Genomic DNA, 21,278 nt, shown 5'->3' on the forward strand with positions numbered 1-21,278 from the left:
CAGGGCCACCAGGATTGGCAAAACTGCAGCAGGAGTGCCCATGATTTAGAGATGCAACTTGAGGATAGTTACGGGTGTACTTACTGCACACAGCTGAGAACATCTCTCGAGTCTCCTGAATGCAGGGAGGGAAACTATCTCATGCAGAGACTATTTCAACAAAGCCATTTTTATCATGTCGTCATATTTGCTGTCTCATTGGAATTACAAAATTGCTGCAGTACCAGAAACCTGGGAGCCCTACTGATGGGCTTTTCTTTGCTGACTGATGCATAGGTAAAACTTCTTTACTCTGTTGTTCTCACTTGTTTCCAAACAACTGTGAAAACTTTGCCGCTTCCAACCTTTCAGAGGGATTTTTTTGTGTGTAACTTTTGCTTCACTGATGAGCAGAAGTAAGCAGGAAAAAGAAAAGTCTTTCTAACAATGAGAAAGAGCTTTTCTAACAAAGCCATTCTCACAAGCATGTGAGAATTATTTTTCTTTTTTTTTTTCTTATTTTTTTCTTATTTTTCTTACTGCGAGTCAGGAGATGCATGCTGTTCAATTTAAAACAGGAGAAAAACTATCAGCCACTCCTATAAATTCTTGTAATAAATAAACAGCTTCACAAATTTAATCTCAAAAAGTCAAATTCTGATAACTTCATCCTCCTTCAGTTTTGCTCCATTACCGACCTTTACAGAGCAAAACAAACAATTGGACTCCACTGACCATAGCTCATTAGTTTCAAGTGAGGTCTAGTACATCTGTGATTTATGTTCTGGACCTAGAGGTCATAGTGCTTCATGTTCACCCTCCTATGGATTTATTCTTGTCTGCTGAGACCATGTCCTAACAACCCCTGCTTTAGAGACACTTTCTCAGCTATCTGTTGTTGGTTGGTCTGTTTTCTTTTCAATTGATGTGTAGCTTCACTTGGTCTAAAGATGAAAAAATTCAGTTTATCACGTCTGATGCCATATGCTCTTTTTTCACATATAAGAATAAACACAAAATGGCTGCCCTAACAGAAAAGTAATATAGAGTATCTTAATTACAGTGAGAATTCCTAGAAGATGCAGAAAGTTTTTTCATTTTTTATTTGCTGGCGGATGCAGAACTTGCAAAACCATTCTGTTCCAGCAGGGTGACAGACAACCCCTTTTTTTTCCTTTTTTTTTTTTTTGAATTTGATTAAGTGATAGATAAAATATTCCAAGTCTTCCTTATAAACCATCTGCTGCAGGACTTAGGAAAGCCCAGAGATCCCTGCAAACTTTTAAAGAGAAGTTGAGTATCTCTGACTACAAATACTACTCTTTTTCTTCATTGATCTTTGCTAAAGTGTGTGCATTCATATTCAATTTACAACAATCACTCTGATATCATAATGGCAGATATGCTAGCTGTCAGAATATAAGGATTTGTAAAGTATAAATTAGAATCAGGCACATAACTTTTTGCCTACTTGTTGTATGAAATCTCTGACCATGTCATTTAAGAGGAGCAGAGAAAATGAGTTGCTTAAAATCGTGAAAGAAAAACCCCTAGAAAACCTGAGGCTCCCCTTAGAAGACTGCTCTATAAAATGAGCTATCAGTTTGCTTGCAGGTGATCCTGACAGCAGATCTGACAGTATGTTTGTTTGGCTTCTCTGACGTATATTAAGCTTCACTGCATTCCCCTATAGGTTTAGAACATGGATGACTTCTAGATAGGGGAGGTACATTACACTTTGACTACTTACCCCTGCAGCCTACATAGGCAAAGATGTAAAAGAAAGATAGGGCTTTGAGAAGGAACTATCTGGTGAAAAGGGAACCTTTAATCTGGAGTGGTTATTATTCAGCTATGGTTTTCTAATCAAGAACTATGGCACTTTTCCTTGCACATAATTATGTGATTAGGTTACTGTCATTTAAAAAATAGATAAAATCATCTGTATGTAAAAGGCCATCTAAATATATATATCTAATACTCTTAAATACTTCTTACACATGTACAGTAAGCTTTTACAGGATATTCACAGGGGTTTGTAAGAATATTTTTCCAGCTTTTTCTCTGAAGTGGAGAACCTTGAAGCTGAATCAGATTATTTGCTCTCTGAGGAGAGAAAATACTCCTGAGGAAAGTAAAACATTTTTCCCTCCCACTGTATGAATGTAATTCAGGAATCTTGCTACTGTTTCTGCCTATTACTAGTATTAATTAGCACTTATGTAGTGCTCAAAACAAAGAGAGGTAAAGAAATTATTTTGCCAAAGCTACTGAGCAAGATCAGGAGGAGAATTTAGGTTTCCTGACTCATAGTGTCATGCTGTTTACATTAAATCCCATTGCTTCTTGATAGCCTGTCACCTTTGTATTTCTTGTACAAAATGTAGAGAGCTGATAAAATAACTGACTACCATCTCATATTACATTTAGAGAAAATTCATAAACATTTTCTCTATTTTTTGAGACAGAAGCCTTGAAAAGAAGCACAGACATTAATCTGACTAACCTAGATCTGATTATGCCCATGGCAAGAAAGTTTCTTTATCTGTCCTTTTTGGAATGCACCTCAATTTGTCTCTAAACATCTCTCAATATACCTGTGCAGTCTTCTCACTCAGGCGCCTTGTAGGTTTCAACAGTTTGTAAGCCATTCCCAAAATTGTTTCTAAATTCGTAAAACTTTGATATAAAACACAAGCCTCACATTTTGCACTTTGTTTTCTGCACAATAACAAGTGAAACAGTATTTGGTATTTCTGTGAGTTCTAGATGACTTTGGTCCTTAGGATAATTTTTTTTTAAAAGAAACAAGTCCTCTACAATTCATAGTGGGCAGCTGGCCAAAAATAACCATAAATGTTTTCTCAGCAGTGTGAAATGTCTGAAATGAAAGACAGATGTGGTACAGTGCCCGGGAAAGGAAAGGACTCTTGACATGATGGCTCCTGCAGAAATACAGCAGACTGATATAAATCAATGGAGTAATGCAATGCATAGCTATAAAGTTTACAGGAAGGCAGATTAAGCCACAGAGATATAGGACTAGCTTAGAAACTTTGATGAAGGCAGTTGCCAGAAGCTAAGGTGGACACATCTAAGGTGGAAAGGACTAGGAAGTAAAATCTGCATCGATACAACTCAAGCTGCAAAAGTATTTGTGGTGTTATACTGCTGGCTTCATGATCTGGAACACGGGCTGAGTGCAAAATGTTGATGAAGAGTAGAGGCTAATAAAGGAAAAATACAAGTTATATTTATGTGACCAAGATTTAGAGAAAAGTTTAACTGGATGTTTAAAGCATCACTGCTGAATCACTGGTTTCAATGGGATGGCAAAACTTTTATTTGTTAAAGATTGAAAAATTGTCAACTCCTGCTTTTGGTTACTAGAATACTCATCAACTAACCAGGAGTGTCATGCTAGATTACAGCCTGTATAAATTATTTGTGAACAGAAACAAGTAATATATTCTCACACCTGAGCTAGTCACTATTACCATCTGTGAAATTTAGTTCCCCAGTTCATATCATCTCACCAAGTCAAACATGAAGTGAAATTAGAAATAAAATGACAGGCTTTTATCATTCAGGCATTTGCCTTTTGAAAACATACACAATAATGCTGTTAATGGGGGTTGCAGTGCTTTAATGTTTAAAAGCTTCATGTACCGACACTGGAAATGTTCTGCACATAAAAGGAACACCCAGAAAAATCCAATTTACTGCCTCAAGACGTCTCCATCTTTCCCTTATTTTGTATTACCGATTTGCTTATACAGAAAAGGTTTTTGGTTCACTGTTGCATTGATAAGTTTTTGTGCTCAGTTTTGTCATTCTCATTTAAACTTGCAATATGGGAACAATAGCAAAATTCATATTAATACTTTCCTAAAACCACCGTCCCCCCTTTCTTTTGGTAATAAAACACTTCATTGAATGTAAATTTCTGGGTCTGGATAACCTGTGCTTTCTCATCTCATTAGTTCAGTTTTTCACTGGAAAGGAAAAACAGTAAATTTTTTGACATTGACTCTACATAACTGACAAGAAATGAGTCAAAGAATGGATGAAAACTAATCAGTCTTATACCTCAGAATAATCCTGGCTGAGAAAAGACTTCTTTATTAATTATACCTGGTCTTGCTTCCGTGAAGTTTTAATGAAAAGAAAAAGGTGGCTAAAAATATGAAGGCTTTTGTTTAATTCTGAATTGCTGTTATTTTCATTTGATTTATGCTTCTGGCCTTAATAGGGAAGCCACTGATGGTCTGAAAGCAAATATATGGCTATGCCTATGTTAGCGAGCAGGTTAGCTCAGCAGGAGCATGGCATTAGATCAAAGCAGTTGATGCTGGAGCCCCAATATAATATGCAATTTGCACATTTTACTTTAGGCTGCATTTAGCCTGGTTTGCAGAATTGAATGTCCTCACCATGCATGTGGTTTGAAACTGTCCTGAGCCCATATCACTGGTTAAAATCCATTAGGGTTTGTAGTGCATTAGATCTGCACCTGAATCAAGGATTCCTGTTTAATTTCATCTGAAAGAAATCCAGCTCTCATGTGCCAAAATTGCTCTGCAAAATGGTCCAAAATGCTAATGCAGACACAGCCTGTGCCAGCTGACAATATGTATACATTTTTCCTATCTTTCTGCAAGTATCATGTTAACTGGAAAACTTCACAAGCTTCTAGTTTAAATTTACAAACCCAAAGATATTTCAAATTATGTTCTTTTCTGAATACATCTTGAACTAGCAGTGTTATGCATAGATATTCTATGCATAAATCATAGACCAAAATCATATTGCCTCAATATCTTAACTGAAGAGTGGATTCATTTAGTACATAACACATAGTCAAGGGGTTGGTATTAACAATCAGTGCAATAGAGCTCCAGAAATTCACTTTAAATGCACATAGAGCAAGTTACTTATGGAGTGACTGAATGAATTTTGAATGCATTGCGAGACTGCATGTTGTCATATTCCATAGAAGTTATTTGGTTCTTGATATTATAGCAATCTAAATATTTTCATTATTGTGGTGACTTTTTTCTGTTCAAACAGTGGATTTTCTCTTACGTCTCTAAAAAGATTTAGCAGACTATATTAAGTGGTGACCACTTTTATTTGTATGCCTAGATCTATTAATATATCCCTAAATTCTCCAGGTCTGGAATCATCAGTATCAACCTTTTAAATCTGTGTCATGTATGTTTGTGCCTTTAAACATGTCTTCCTTCATTGAAGGGCGAGATACGTATTCTTACAAAAACAGCACAGATACATGCTATGTAACTAAAGGGCCATTTTTTATTTTACATGAAAGAGACTTAGATACACTGCAAGGTCTTGTGTCACATCAGTTCTCATTTAAATAAACAGGAGTCACAGGAATTCAGCATTTCACAGAATCAAGGCAACCCTTTTAGAAAGTATTTCCCTTAATGGTTTATGTAGTTCCTAGTTTCACACTATGGCGTCTATTTTTTGGCATATTTAAGCCAAACACATATAAGTCTCTGCAGGTGTTATTATATCCCTTATTTTTTAAGTCAAACTCTTTCTGTACTTCCTGAAGGATATAATGAAGCCTGTTGTTTCATATTAGTTTTGTATTTCCATTTTAAGTGCTTATTTAAAAACAAAAAAACCCAAACGCTAATCTAATGACCAGATAAATGGCCCCAATGATAAGAATTGTTTGCCAAATTAAAACATAGTTTACCTCTGTTAGGACATGCCATACATTCCAGAAAATTAATGTTCATTTACGAATACCAGCGTAGTTGATGGTATAGGAGATGTCCATGTTGCCTGTAAGATGTAGCCATTGAACTGGGACACAAAGTGCATGTGCACAGCAAGGGTTATTTTTAACAGCTAAAGCCTGTCTTTTCCAATCAATAGACACTTCTGCAGGCTTTCATTCTAGACTATAGCTTTTTCTATATGCTGTCAACTGTAACCAATAAATCTAAACATATGTTTACTCTACATGCTCTACCATAGTGTTTTTAGAACACATGAGTTCTAACAGCTGTACAAATAGGCAATAAACCGGGACCATTTTGGAAACAAATCATTTTTCCTTTTCTTACAAAATACTACATGCTGCCAAGATAGATGAAGAAATAGAGGATCAATATAAGGTATTAATCTCTTCAGAATTACAATTATATGCAGTCCTTTAAGTACATGTCTAGAGCTAGTGAATTATTGTATTTGGAGTCAAACTGCAGATTAAACTTGGAGAATGCAGAGGAAGGCAGCCAAAGAGAGGGAGAGAAATGAATCTGTATAAGGGGGAGGGGAGTGACATTTTGATTTGACACATTAGCGTCTTTATATTACTGTTCTGCCAGTAAAGAGCCTCTCTGGAGGTGTATGAAAGATTTTGCACTTAAAACTAAACTGGCAAAACAATCTTCTTTGCTGTGTAGATTAATGTTAGGAAATTTTCCTTTGCTTGTCTAGGGCAGTTCTGATTCTCTCTGCATACATTTAAAACATCTTTTTATTTTTCCCATCTTCCCCAGGTTTGGGTTCCTAAAATGTGCTAGTCACTATGGGAGGGAGAAAAACAGTCATAGCTTTGTACCTCATTTTTTCTCTAATTGAAGTACCTTCCACACTTGTCACAATCTCAGAACAGAAGGCGCAGGGAGGTAGAGGAGCCTCCAGGTTGCAAGCAGGCACATGAAAATAAAATAAATCAAGGTTCCAAAGACATGAGTGAGAATGAACTATTATTTAAAAGACTTGTTTTCTCATGGCTGTATTTCTATCCAGCCCCAGACTCACCTTCTCCCAATCTATACATCTACTTATCATTATCCTGGCAATGTCTTCATTCTACATTATGCCTCGTCTTGGGTCCTTCCTTGTCATAATTCACGCTTTCATTGCCCCTCAAATCCCATGTCTAAACATCCCCACTTTCACTGGGTACTGGTTCCTACCTTAGAATATTTTATGATTATCCATGGAACTCTAGACTCAGATCCCTTTGGTGATATTCCCGTTTTTTCAGAGATTGAATTTAGAATTAATCTTCTTTCCACTCCCCACTTGCTCAGTTTCCCAGTTGTGGCTGCAATTGTGATGGCAAGGGTTGATTGCCCTTCAGTCAGACAGTGAAAAAGGCAAAAAAATGAAGGTCTATCTTAACTGGCTGAACTCTCTTGACTTTGCCACTCCCTCATCTATGATTTGGACATATGAATTTGAGAAACCAGAAGAGAAGCTGAAAAAAAAAGCAAAGATTACAGAAATTGTTTTCTGGATCAAGAAACACCAGTCTGTTTGCACAACTAGTTACTGCTGTGAAGAATATAAGTCCCAACTGCAGGCAGATTTACTACTTTAAAGACAAGCGCAACCCAACACAAGGTTAAATCCCTTTCATCTCTTTGCTTCCTTTTTCTTAGAATTAGCCACTATAATTCTGTACAAGGGTTATTTTCTTAATTTGCTTTTATAAAATGCAAGTCAGAGCCTCTTTAACCTTGATAAATTCTCATCCTTGATGACTTGCAGCAGCAATGAATTCCATAGTCTATTGAAAAATACTCTGGGCAGATATTTCCACTTATCGATTTATAATCTGACATCTCTCATTTTCCTTGCATTTGCATCCTTCCTCCCTGAAGCAGGAGGAAAGTTAATCTGAAATTGTTTAAAGTATATGAAGAATCTAAATTTTTTTCCCTACTGTATATTTTCTGTGCTGCAGCATTATTGAACCTAAATGATGGCCTCTGTGAGCTCAGTGTCTGGTCTCTCTGAAGTTCCTCACAGTCGTCTGCTCTTCTGTAACCTACGTAAGTTCTGCAACCTACTTACTTTGCTGGTCCCCTATTCCAGACCACGATTATGCCAGAAAACATTGATCTCAGGATGGGATTTTGAGGCACTCTGTGTTTTCCCACAGCAAAAGCTGACAGTTTAATTCTAGACTTTCTCTTCTGTCTCTTAGACAATTTTGATCCCCAGTAATGCTTTAGTTCACAAATATTTACTTTCCTTACTAATTTCCTGTGCAGGACCTTGTCAAAGGACTGAATAAACTGCCTGCTATCTATTACTTTGATGACACTGAATTTTAGCACATCAGTGAGACTCCTCAGAAAACTCTGCAGGCTAGGCTTTATCACATCCTGGTCTCTCAGGTGTTTATTGTTTTACTTTCCTGATACAATGTTTATTCATCTGTAACTTCTTGGATCATTTCTGAAGCCTTTTTAATTACAGACATAAAATTTGTCACCCTCTAAATTACTGATATAGAAGGCATTTTTAATTAAAGCCTGTGCACTTTGTTAGCTGCTCTGTCCTCTCAAACTTAAGCTTCTTCTGAACTCTATGGTGTCTATCACTTAGGCCTGTTGTCTTCAAGCTTTTCAATTATCAGTTTCTTTCAGCATCTTTTCTTACGATAACTCAATCGTTGAGAGCTCCTCAACATTATCGACAGGCAAAGCAAGCCCGACACAGAAAATGCCACTCTAACAGCAGAGACTGATGCAAAGAAACAGCTGTGTTAGAAGTCTCTGCATCTTCTTTAATTTTTATCTCCAAGGACCTATGCCCAACTGAATCAGCAACTGTGAATTTGCAGTTTCACATATATCCATATACTGAAATCAGGCCTATAATGTCCACTCACCTTGGGTCTTTTCTCTAGTGATGCCCATGCAAAGTATATATTGGTTAGCATAGTCCCCCTCTTAACCTCTTGAGTCTGTAAGTTTTTAAGCTCAGTAAAAGAACTTCTCCCATGGTTTTCCTTGTTCCTCCCAGCTGCTCCCAGTTCCTCCCTACTACAAAATTAGCAGTTATGCATGAATTGCCACAATCTTCGATGCACTCTTTGAGAAAAACTATATATATTTAACTAAACGGTGATTGCTTTCATATGTTATATTCTAGACATAATAGAAAAATATGGCATGAATATAAAATTTGTTTTAAACATTTCAGGGAAAGAGAAAGCATATTGGTAACAGCATGCATGACAAAAAATGTTAATCTTTATTGAATTAAAATTCTGCCACCCATAAATAAATAATGTTTTTCTCATGAGAGAAAGACAGAATTTTCATTGTCTCATTAATGTAACTTAACAGCTGGCCAAAGGGGAAGCTGGTTTTTTGAGCTCTCAAAAAAAAAAAAAAAAGAATCCCACTGCCAGAGTTTGAAATTCCAGGCCCTAAATACAGAGTCTGATTTCTAATTTTAAGACCAAGAGCTTCCACTAAGCTCTTCCCAGAAGACAAGCAGGATTGGCCTACTGTTAATATTTACAAGAAAGGAAAAGGCCTATTAGTACATTGTCTAGTAATGTGCAGCAGAAACTCTTGATGGAATATCACCATCTGTGTCTGTGCCTGAAATGGAGCTTACTTTTGAAGATGTGATTTAAATTATTCTTTTACCGATTAAAGTACCAGAGTGCCAAAGTGATAACAAGCTTTTCCCTGTCATCTTCTTAAAATTATGACAGAGTCTTTTTTATTTTTTTCCCATCCTCTCTCTAGAAGTTCATAGGAAGTAAATTTTCAAAGTAGTGACATTAATGGGACTCATGCAGTTAAATCCCTGTGCATCACTGAAAATTTACTTGCTAGTGTACTAATGAAAATTTAGGTCCTTGAATATTTATGATCCTCTATGGGATATCATAAATGTAGCTCTTATTTAAATAAATAGGTGGAAAATCTGTCATATATGCATAGTTTGCTGGCCTTCATGTAATTGCAATCAAACTGTATTGTCCAATAATATCAGATTAATTTCCCTTGTTCCATTCATTTGCTGTTTGACCCCCTCCCCCCCCCTTGATAATTGCAGATTTTCAGCTGGATTTCACTTCCAGGGTTTAATCTCCCACTTAGAAGGACTATGAGATAAAGACCAAGAACATGGGGAAGGAAACCATTTTACTTAGAAAAGCGTATTTGAAATGCTGAAAGCTGTGGGAGCTGCATAGCTATGATCTTCTTCAGTTGGCTTTGAAAATTTCCATCAGCTACTTGCTGGCAGGGGACCTCTTGGATGGGTGCTGAGGGTGGGAAGGGAGGGACAGGGATGGGTGGTGTGATACTCTGTGGTGAAAGATTGTTTTAACCCTAGAATATGGCACAGACAGCTACAAAGCTGTGATTACTTCTGGACCTACCTAACGTTCATACTCTAGATGGGCCCTAATAAATATCCAGATTCTCCAGCAGGACTACTACAGTGTCTTCCTTGCTGCTGAGTATTAATCAGACACTATTAAAAAAGAAAATTCAGATTCACTCTGACATGAATTATCCACACTGTCCTCTGCTGCCTCTTATATATGTCATGCTTTTGCAAACAACCTCAGGCTCTTGCCTTGTGGTAATTATCTGCTGGGACAGGGGCCCTGCCCCATCCATACATGAGAGAGGAAGATGCTCAAAGGGCTGGTTTCTGGGATTATGTCCCCAACACTCCTCGACAGGAGATTGTCAGTCTGTGTCTCAGGTGCCTGCTCTTTCTTCTGTGCACTTCTCAAAGCACAATGAGAAGTTTGTCTCTTCTGCTAAACCAACCCCTGCTGCCCTAGAAATCTCAAGTCAGGGTATTTCTACATCAATGTCGTCATGTAGGCACTTAAAAATTGCTGTGACTTCTTGTTGACCTAATTAGTTATTTATTGCTTTTGTGTCTGAAAGACTTTTAGACCAATCTAGTCCTTGGAGAATGAAATGTTTTTATAAAATGATACCAGCTGAATAGTGTCACCAAAATAAAGTAATAACAGAGTATTTGTTCATCTAAGGATTCAGTGGAGGAGGGACCATGAGCATAGCAAGCTATGACAGCTTGAATTGTGCCAGTAGCAGAGTTTAAGTCTTCATTGTCTTTATCCTTTGAGAACATAATTAGATCTACCTATTAAAATTATATCTAATAAAATTGAGGTTTTCATACTAATTATATAAAAGAATGAAGAAATAGCATGTGACTAGGCAACACTGATTTCTGTCTTGTTACTGAATGACTTATCTCCCTGGAAAACTGTAGTTTTAATAATGCTTAAATTCTTTACTACTGATATAGAAAGGACCTGAGAGGGACTGAGTAAGTTTAAAAAAGGGGGGAGGGGAGGAGAGAGAAACAGAATCTGGGGAGCACAGTTGGTAACTTCTCACTTAAAATATTAAGCTGAGCTGTGTATTTTTAGAATTACCAGAGCACTATTTCTTTTCTAAAAAAGAAAGCCAAATCAAGACCCCAACCCTCAATCCATTCCATTGATGTCTGTCCAATTTATACAGCTTTAGTGCAGAATAGTCCTTGTTCTTTTAAAGTCAAGGTATCTCTTTCTCAAGATATGCATGTATGTATGTATATCTGATTTTATCCAAAGTTTGTTTTCTTCTTGTTTTTGTTAAATAGTGGCATAATTCAGGTATCTTTTACTGCCTCAATATTGTTGAAGAAGTTTGTATTTCAAAAGTATAATAGTCTTGTAATAATTTCCTGTTATTCCTTTAGGGACTTGAAAACATAGTAATCTGATCTCATGCTTGGCTTTTGAAGATCCAACATATATCTATTATGTGTTACCTAAAAGGGAGCAAATGTTTTGTGTATGTGTGCATGTGAGAAAAAGATAAACAGAAAGAAAAAACTCTAGTATGCGTTGCAGTTTCTCTTTCCTTGTCATGAAAGCAAAACTGGCAAAAATAGGAGCATTGTTGCTATGCATCTCCTGGTCCTTGCTCATGTCCCCATGGTAACTAGCAGAAGTCATTCACATTCTGCAGAAGCATCAGGAAGATGCATGCGTGAAGCAGTTCAGAGGGCTAGATGGTCCAAAGGAGATGGTAAATATGGCCAGTTTTGAAAGGACTCTAAAAGGTCACCCTCAGGAATTTAATAGAAGTCCTCTTAATATGTAAACCACGCTAAAACAACTTTTTTTTTTTTTAAGGATAGTTTGAACCTGCAGTAAGGGACAAAGCTCTGAAAGTTTGTGGTGGTGTAACATGCAGTTCATGACACGGGTTCTCAAATGCTACAGTAAGTAAAACTCCTCTGAAAGCAGAGATGCTGATTTTTTTCAACTTCAGGTTTGGTCCTCGTTTTTACCGCATAGAAACTGCATTAAAAAATTTACTGTTTAGTACACTATTACATGCCTATTCTCTTCCTCCCCAAAATCTCCTCCTCTCTGTCTTAAAGATTTACAAGATTTATAAATATATTTCTTTATAAGAGGCCTGCTTTCATAGGAAATGTCACTTGTCACTTTTATCTATATGTGCAATGGCATCACTTAACATTTCTTAACTTAGAAAAAAATCCTGATGAAAAGCAAGGAAAATAAAACAAAGTAAATAACAAAAAAGTACTAAGATGAAAATAACAATTCTGCATGTTGAGGAATTCTGACCTACATTCCACATGCTTTATATGCAGTAGCTTAGATGAGTCCTGAGAAAAGACTGAATGTTTTATATTTATTTTTTTTTCTTTCTACTTTCTCTTCTCTTGACTATTCTCAATGCTGAAATTCCAGTTTCTTTTCTCTTCAAGGTCTTCAGCTCCAGCTTCCTATTAGCCTTTAATGATGTTTCTCTCAGAAAATCCCACAGGAGTCTCTATCTCTGCTAGTTTTAAAAGGGTGAATTTTTGAATCTAGCATGCTCCAGAGTACTTCAGTCAATATTCACTGTGGAGTATCTGTTAGCATTGAATTTTTTTTTTTTTTAAGAGTGTGTGTATGTGTATATATGTATATAAATATATGTATATATATCTCTCTCACACACACATACTTGTATGCAGAGCTTCACACAAAGGCACGCATGCACTCCCAAGGCTGGGGCATACTCTGTTTCTGCCAGTGGGGTGAGACTGTGAGGGTACAAGGCAGTGTGGGGGTTCTTCTAGGGTGGGAAAGTGTCCTGTTGTCAGCCTCCACCCCCTGCCAGTGCCTGAGGATGATGAAGGGATAAATAGTCATCTGACTCCCCACCTGGCCTGGGACTCTACAGCCCTTTCCGGAGCTGCCAGCTACTGCAGGAGGCTGGAGTGTACTTTGGCTATGCTTAATTCAGGCTTGTATATCATACCAGGATACACGTAAAGATTTGTAAGTCTGCAGATGTGTTTCTAGTTCAAGACAAGTGCTAGGCACACCATGCCGTACCCATCCAACTGCTGTCGGGAGCTGTGTTCATGCACTCATCTGCCTTAACCCTGGCACTTGCAAGCTACTTGAGGGGTGCAAGATGTGGTTTTACTGATACATCCGTGCAGTCCTTGCTCCGTCTCCAGTGAGTGGCAAGAAGAGTGGTGACTACCGCTGGTGATTCATTGCAGGTGATTATGTGAAATATCATTATAGAAAACTGTCTCCGTAAAAGTAACTCAGATGAGAAAGGGACAAAGCTGATGCTGCAATGCTTTCATATGAGGAATTAACCTATACTCTCATAGCCCAGAAATACATATATATTTGCCTAATAAAGCCTGAGGCCACATGCATATAACTCAAGATATGACTATATGGCAAATACAGCAAACACAGCAGTTCTTTTCAATATAGTAATATTTGATCATCTGAAATATTCATATAATAGGGATTAAGAAAGAGAGAAATAATTTTTGTAGTCTTTCTCAGGATTAACCATGCCTTAGCATACTGAGCTACCTAAATTCTGCAAAGCAAACTTATTATTCAGGCCCACTTCTCTGGCTTTAAGTTTGCTACAAAAAACAAGTTCACTGAGCTATATGTAGGAACTTTGCAGAACTGGGCTATATCCTGAGCTGCTTTCTTGCAGAGTTTGGAACTTTGATTTGAAGCTTTTGTCCATCCTGTTCCACACCTGAATTCACACTCTATGAGATCAGCTCGATTTAGGCTAATATATTTAGCGCCTTACCTGCCTGTAGTTGATTTGTCTATGAACTATATCAAGTGAAGCACATTGTTCTGTATTGTCATGCAGAATATTTGCACAACAGTAACATTATAAAAACAATGCATTTGATTTATGAGCCTACGTTTCTGATTTTGCATGTATTGGAGTGAAGAAAGAAAATAATGCTTTTTTTAATGGATCAAAACCTCCTAAATTTTTGCAATTATATTTCTAAATTTTATATAATACTTTCAATAAAAACATTTATTTTTGTGACTTGTAATTTGTTGACAGTTAAGACATTCTTAATATGTACTTTAAGTAGACTAAAAACCACTGTAGGGTAAAGGAAATGATCACGGACTAGAAAATGAGGGTTCCAGTGCCGTACATGTGAGTGAGTCCTCGGACAAAGAACTCATCTCCGTTTTCCTATCTGCCATGTAAGAGAAATAGAGCTTGCCTTGCAGAGACACTATGAGATTTCATTAGCTAATGTTTACACAGCGCTTTGAACTAATGAAGCATTACAGTGCAAAGCATTACTTTCAGCCACAGTACTTCAAGGATGTAGAAAGGATCAAATATTCTTTTCACTTACACACATTGAAAAGGAGGCCTGATTTTGTTTTGAAGTTCTAACATCCTTTTGGCTTTTTATTTCACTTCAAGGTTGCTTCTTACCTTTTATTGACTACTTACTTTAAATTCCTTTTTCTGTGTCCTCTCCTTTGTTATAAAAATTGATTTGAGGTTTGCGTGCAGCTGCTTAACTGGATGCTTGGAGCAAGAAGTAATGTATCCTAAAAAAGAAGGTTCCTTATTTCAAGAATATTGCATACTGCAAGAATACCCATGTCCACTGTTCAGTTTCTATTACTAGAGTGGCATATGCTTGGTCAGCATTATCTTGCGTCTATTATGTCATAGTACAGTAGTATAGTAAAATTGAAAGGATTTATATCTTAAGTAATGTACAGTGATATGTAGGCAGCTTTATATCATTTATTGCTTGTAACAAGTAAATCAATGTTTGCTTTAAAAAGGAGCCCGCAAATGTGACTTGTATGCCATTTGTTTTCAAAGTCTGTATTTTAATTATTTGATTTTTTTTCTTTTTGAAAGCAAATAGCAAAATTTATGAGAGGTAGAGGTTTTTTTATTTCCCAGATGATCCTCTGCTCTCATCAAAGAGTGCAGTCTAGCAGCAGTAATTTCTGCAAGATGAAAGGATAAAGTTTCACCACATTGTACAGAACTGGCATAGTGAATTTTACTTGCTGCAAGAATAAGATTTGGTTTTGTTGTTTTTAATTATTTCTATTTACTCAAAGGTTGCTATTGAACAGTTAAAAAAATTTGAAACTTTGTAGCACAACTTTGTTTGCTGATGGTCCAGGGATATTTTGCGCAGATATTTTGAGAGGTTTGAATCATGCCTAAAACAAGTTTCACGCATAGCATAAAGCCAGAGGGATCATGAGCTTTTCTTCCAAATTGGTCATGAATAATTTGCTACAGTTATGAACAGTTTAAGCGGATTTCCAAACATTCAGCTTAATTAATCATTCCTTCTCAGTCCTAAGACTGAATTTGCAATAATAATTTCTCCATTTTCTGTCTTCTTGCACTTCTCCCTATTTCTCAGCATCTTTCTATGAAGACAAACTATTTGCTACTACTACTATGGTATTGGTGTCCTGGCACTACTTCAAGAAGTGCTGAGGACAGATGACACATGATGCATTTCAAATCAGCACATGTACCCACTAAAAGGAAAGAGATACAAACTCCCATAGCTGAAAAGGAAGGGGAATCATGGGATTTCTGGAAGTAATTATAATGGTCTGGAAGAAAATGCAGGGCCAGAGAATGCAAGGACAAGTCTTATGGATATACAGGATGCTGGGGGGCTGAAATGAAACAACAGCAAAAATCAGATCATCAAGACACACAAAATCAGCAAAAGTACAGGTTTTCTTTTATCTCTTTCTAAATAAGGAGCTGTGAGTGCAAGGAACATCAGCAGTCGTGCCACTGAATACTTCTTGGGCAGAGGCAGAGTTGCTCAGAGCAACAAGAGCAACACAGCTGACATACCCCAGTGATGGTATTTTTTCCAGAGTGTTGGCAGCAGCCACATTTTTAACCACACCAAGTTCAGTTTTACAGAACTTCCTTTAGGGAAAAAGGCTGTTGTAAGAAGTCCAGCCTGGAATTAAAGAAGTTTCTTCTGTAACAAGAAGGAAAACCCATCTGTGTTACTTCAGAGAAAGTTTGGACCATTATGTAGAACCAACTATACTTGCATTTCTCCTGCCCCAGTGATATATTTGATAACAGTGTTTAAGAATGAAGTCTCTGGCACTTCTTGCAAAATACACACTTTTAACTTCTAGGAAACATTTCTTACCTTTGCTGTAGCACATTAATTATTTAAGTAGAAAGCAGTGCCATGACTTTGGGAGTTCTTCAGCAGAACAACCATGCCTACTGAGGACAGGAGTAAGTATTAAAGACACATTTTTAAAGTATCCTCTAAGGTTAGAGTTGGGCATTAATAGACTGGTTTCTTCTACTGTCTGCATTGTTTTGATAGTTCCTAAAACAACATCTGGTTCTACATGCTTACATGTTATTTTTATGTTAGTAAGCTTATTCTGCTACAGTACTTCTTCCTGCAGAACATGGAGTTCACACTTGCTCCTTTTGCTGTGCGTAGCAGAACCGATTTGGCAGTGAAATAACTAAAGACCATACTTATTCTCACTTCATATGAGGTGTGACTATGAAACTCCATCCACTTAAATATTCACAACAACCTCATGGAAGATTTGCTTTGGAAACATAAAAGGTAGCAGGAGAAAGAAAAAGGAACTTTATTATACATCTCACCAAGTTTATGTGTGGTATGCTGGGAAATATCACTGAGCTTTACAACTGTTTCAAAAATATTACTGTATTCAGGTGTCTAATGCTCTTGAAAATCTATTTCAGAAATAAAAATGTGAGACATGGCAGTCTGAGACTTCTTGAAAAGGTGATAAATGTGAGCTCTGGAATTTTTTTGTTTGTCATGTTTGACTGGGTCTGTGGCTTGCCTGGATGTGAAGACAATGAAGTCCTTTCCCAAAGATAACAGCAGGAAGTAATCCTTAGTCTACCCAGAGAAGTAAGTCTTCACAAACAGGAGGTAAGTCTTGTGACTTAATCCTTCAGATCTGTTAAGATCTGAAGGTTGAAGAAAAGCACAAAACCCCCTGTTTGTACCATCTTAAGTTTTGTGGCTTTTAAAGCGATGTATAGGAGATTAAGCCATGTACAAAAGGACAGGAGATTTCCCATTCATAATCAGAGGCTTCTAGTCTCAGCTGCAGAACAGTTTTATCAGCACTGTGTTCAACATTTTCTTTCCATACCTAAAATTTTAATTGCAAATAGTAGTCCTGTGCAGTATTATTATCAAGGCCAGTAAGAGATTTCTTGGAGGCCCTATTTAATTGAATTTTGCCTTTAAGGGATGTTTTACAGAGCCAGGATGTATTCCTGCAATGCCACATACCTTCTCTTCATCTTGTCTTTTTCCTTCCCTCCTTGGTTAGGTCACTACTTTGTCTGTGGATTGTGGGACAGGAAGCCATGCTGAGCAGTGGTTTACATCTATACAGCTGCCTACTTTCATTAGCTATTCAAAGTTATATTCTCATGACTATAATTTATGGGGTATTTCAAATGAAGTGATATTTTTTCTTTTACAGAAAATTGTTACTAAATCAACACTTGGCTAAGTCAGCTTCCCATCATCCTATCAATAATACAAATGCATACATGTAGAAACCCAATGGCTGATAATCTGTAAAATTTCAATCCTTTCTTCCCAATGTTAAAGTTATTTTCTTTAGGTATATTTGATTAAATTTATTATTGCTGAAACCTTGGAAGAAAGTGTGGGATAACTGTTAAGTTACCACTGTGGAATTCACTCGTCCGTATAATACTTTTCCATTGGTATATTAACTATATTTAGTGCCTTACTGATCCTTGTATGCTTTTCTTTTGTTCACGCAATACAATAAACATATTGTTAATGAAAACTTTTCAGAATCCTTAATGGCAGTGACTTACTATAGTACTTTTCATTGCCATTATCTACATGACTGACTGCTTTTGTAAAGGAACAAATAAAAGTTACCAACTTATGCTGGGAAATGATTGTAAGTGTCAGGTTCACGCACAATGCAATGGAAAAGGTCTTCCAAAAGAAGCAATTTTTCATTTCAAGAAATTAGACTCTTTTGAAAATGTATTTTAAGCATATTAGGTATGCAAGAAATAATTTCTTGAAAATATTAAAACAAGTTCAAATATATTGCAGCTATTAATGAGGTGAAATGCAACAAGTACAATGAAGGAAATCTATAACTCACTTTTCAAATATTTCTGTGAATTAAGTAAAGTATTAAGATCTGTTAATTATAGATTAGGTTGCCATCTTTTTGACCATAAGGTTTCTTCCCTTAAAAAATAAAATAAAAATTTTGGACCCCTCACAAGTTTCTAATGGTAAATTTCAAATTACAAAAAAATAATTTGCTTTTCTCCTTAGTTACCTTTCAAAGCCTTTAAAATTAGCTCACTGATCCCAAATACTCTCTGTTGTCAGCAGGCTGAAAACCAACAGGTAATCTTTCTAAATTCAATTTTAGTCTGATGTTTAGCCACCAGAGGCTCCTACTAGAAGCGTGTGACTTATATGTTTGACGAATCTATCATCATCAACAAAAAAAGAAAATGCTATAGGTGAGCAACAAAACAATGCTAACAGCAAAGAATAAACATACTGAATTTAAAGAACTAATGAATTACTTGTCCTGTGTATTCAGCAAATTCTCATGAATAACAAATATTGATTCATGGATGATCTGCTAACCAAAAAAAGGGAGATACATAATGCATATTTTTAATAATGAAAAGCTTAAACTCCAAAGTCACAGTACTGCACAGCACTGTTCACTTTTAGCATCTCTCTTGCAGCAAATTTAATTCTAACTGTTCTAGTTCTAACTGTTCTAATTCTGAAGCATGTCAGTATTTCTGCTGCCATGGCTTCCAGGATTCAGTGGGCCAATTCTGCCTTTGAAATTGACAACAGGTATGATTTTATCCAAAGTAAAGTGTGATTTACATATTTCTCATATTTTGGGCAACAAGTGAAATTTCGTGAGTCGCTTGAAACAAAGTGATTTGATTCTGTAGTTTAATCATTCTATACAGTTATGGAAGACTTAAATCTCAGGGGCAACCTTTGACTTCATATATTTATACTAGGCAATATTAGATCTACTGTTTATCTCTTTTAGTAAAGCAAAGTAATTTAATTAAATCTTTGCCATCTAGCAACTATACACATAGTATATTGATGTGAGGGAGGAAAGACAAATCTATTTGACACAGAAGTAAAGTGAGGTTGTAAGCAGTTCAGGCGGTGTTTGACCCTATTTATTTTTCTATGCAACTGGTTGGCTTCAATGAAGATGTAATACAGGGAAGAACTGAGGTTCTTTTTTTTTCTCCAATTACATTTTTAATTCGGTTTTGCATAATATATGGCAAGCTTATTATGTGGAGAATACATTGTCCAAGCTGACACAAGGAAGTGTTCTGAGTCATGACAAAATTTGAAAAACAGTGTGTGTTCTGCCTCCTATAGCATTCTCAAAGCAGCTAACCAGAAACAGAATAGCTATGTACAGAAATAGCTATGTAGTACATGTAGTACTGAAGCCTAAAATGAAATTTAATTCTATGTTTCTAAGCGCAACAGTTTCCTTACATCTATTAATGTAGTAGTTCCACTTATGGGGATTTCTCCAAAGTTTTCATCTTGTTAACAATTCTTATCCACATTAATCTGCAGATACCCTCCAAAGAAGCAGTGAACAACTGGGAACTCCTGGCTTTAAATCTTCTTCTTTCTTTTTAATGTCTGCACTGTTTCAGGGACTGTAATAATGCAATTTAGATCAGTTTAAGAAAAAGATGCTTCAGTCTGTCTTTTGCACTAAGTAGATGGTAAATGCTCTTATATAGAATGAGGACAAGTATCTGTTTGTTAATCTTGTCAGTACTTGTTTGTTAACGGTCAAACAAGTACCTGCTTGTTAATGGTCAGTGCAAGAGGCAGGATAAGAGGATGGGGGACAGTTTCTGTCACCTGAAGCAAAGAGGAGGCTGCACACATGGCAGTGTCACGGAGGGTGTGGGCTGAACCCCTCCGTGAGCCTCCCTCCCCAGGGCAGCCCCAGCTGAGCTCCTGGAGGTGGAGGTGGCCTCTCCCCTTCCAGTGTGGCTTCCGCTGCAGCTGGTATTGGAGAACAGTGCCCATAATAAAAAACGCAATTTATCCCAAAAAGATATAGATGTTCAAAGACGGGGGTCACCTCTAGATACAATACTACTTTTTGGTCCTCCACTTCCAATCCTGTTTTAATTCGTGCCCCCCCCCCCCATAGTAAGCATATTGCATACTCTGCTCAGGAATCAGGTGTAATCCATGAGTAAATAAGAGCTGTGAACACTGAATGCTTCCAGACAATAAATTATGTTTGGTGTCACAGAAAGGAAGACAAAGGAGAGCTAGACCTGAGCTGACAAATCTCCACACAGATGTACCCACACTTTCCAAGTGTAACTTTGTGTATCGTATGCAGAGTAACTGGTCCACCAGCTCTGCCAGACAGCACGACCTGTACCCAAATGGAGATGTGCTGCTTCAACTAGGAGAGATGTCGTGACTGAGAAGGAAGAAACCCTTCAGAAACACTGAGAAGGAAAGCTACAAATTAATGTAACTACAAATTAATGTAAGGTAAAGCTGTGGAGTCCCTCAGAACTAATTTGGAGATAGAGAGGAGCCTTGAAAGAAAAATAAAATTCTAACTACACCCTCAGTAGATGGAAAGGCAACTATTCCTTTAGTCACGTGGATTTCATATCAATTATACTTGACCTTAATAATAACATATTTATAGTAGTGTTGGTCTGTGCTCATTTGATTTCAAATATCTTATACCAAATTGCCATGATAGATTAGTTTACCCTTTGAGCTTCTAATTTTCATTTTAATGGCTATGTAGCATATCATGAAAAACAAATATGGCATTGCAGGTTGCTGGGAAAGATTTCCAAAGGAATTTTTCAGCATAATTTCAAGTTTGTTAAATACATGATCCTGAGTTCTGAGGAAAACAAAGCAGTTGACATTTAGGATTTTGTAATTGGCTTTCATAGCTTAATTTTACGTATCTTTTGGTTCTGATGTGTACAGCAATTGACACTGATTCTAACAAGACTATGGCTACTTATTAAAATCTGAGGAAATTTTCCAAA

The sequence above is a fragment of the Ciconia boyciana genome, chromosome 1 (assembly GCF_034638445.1).
Source record: "Ciconia boyciana chromosome 1, ASM3463844v1, whole genome shotgun sequence".
Taxonomy (NCBI): Eukaryota; Metazoa; Chordata; class Aves; order Ciconiiformes; family Ciconiidae; genus Ciconia; species Ciconia boyciana.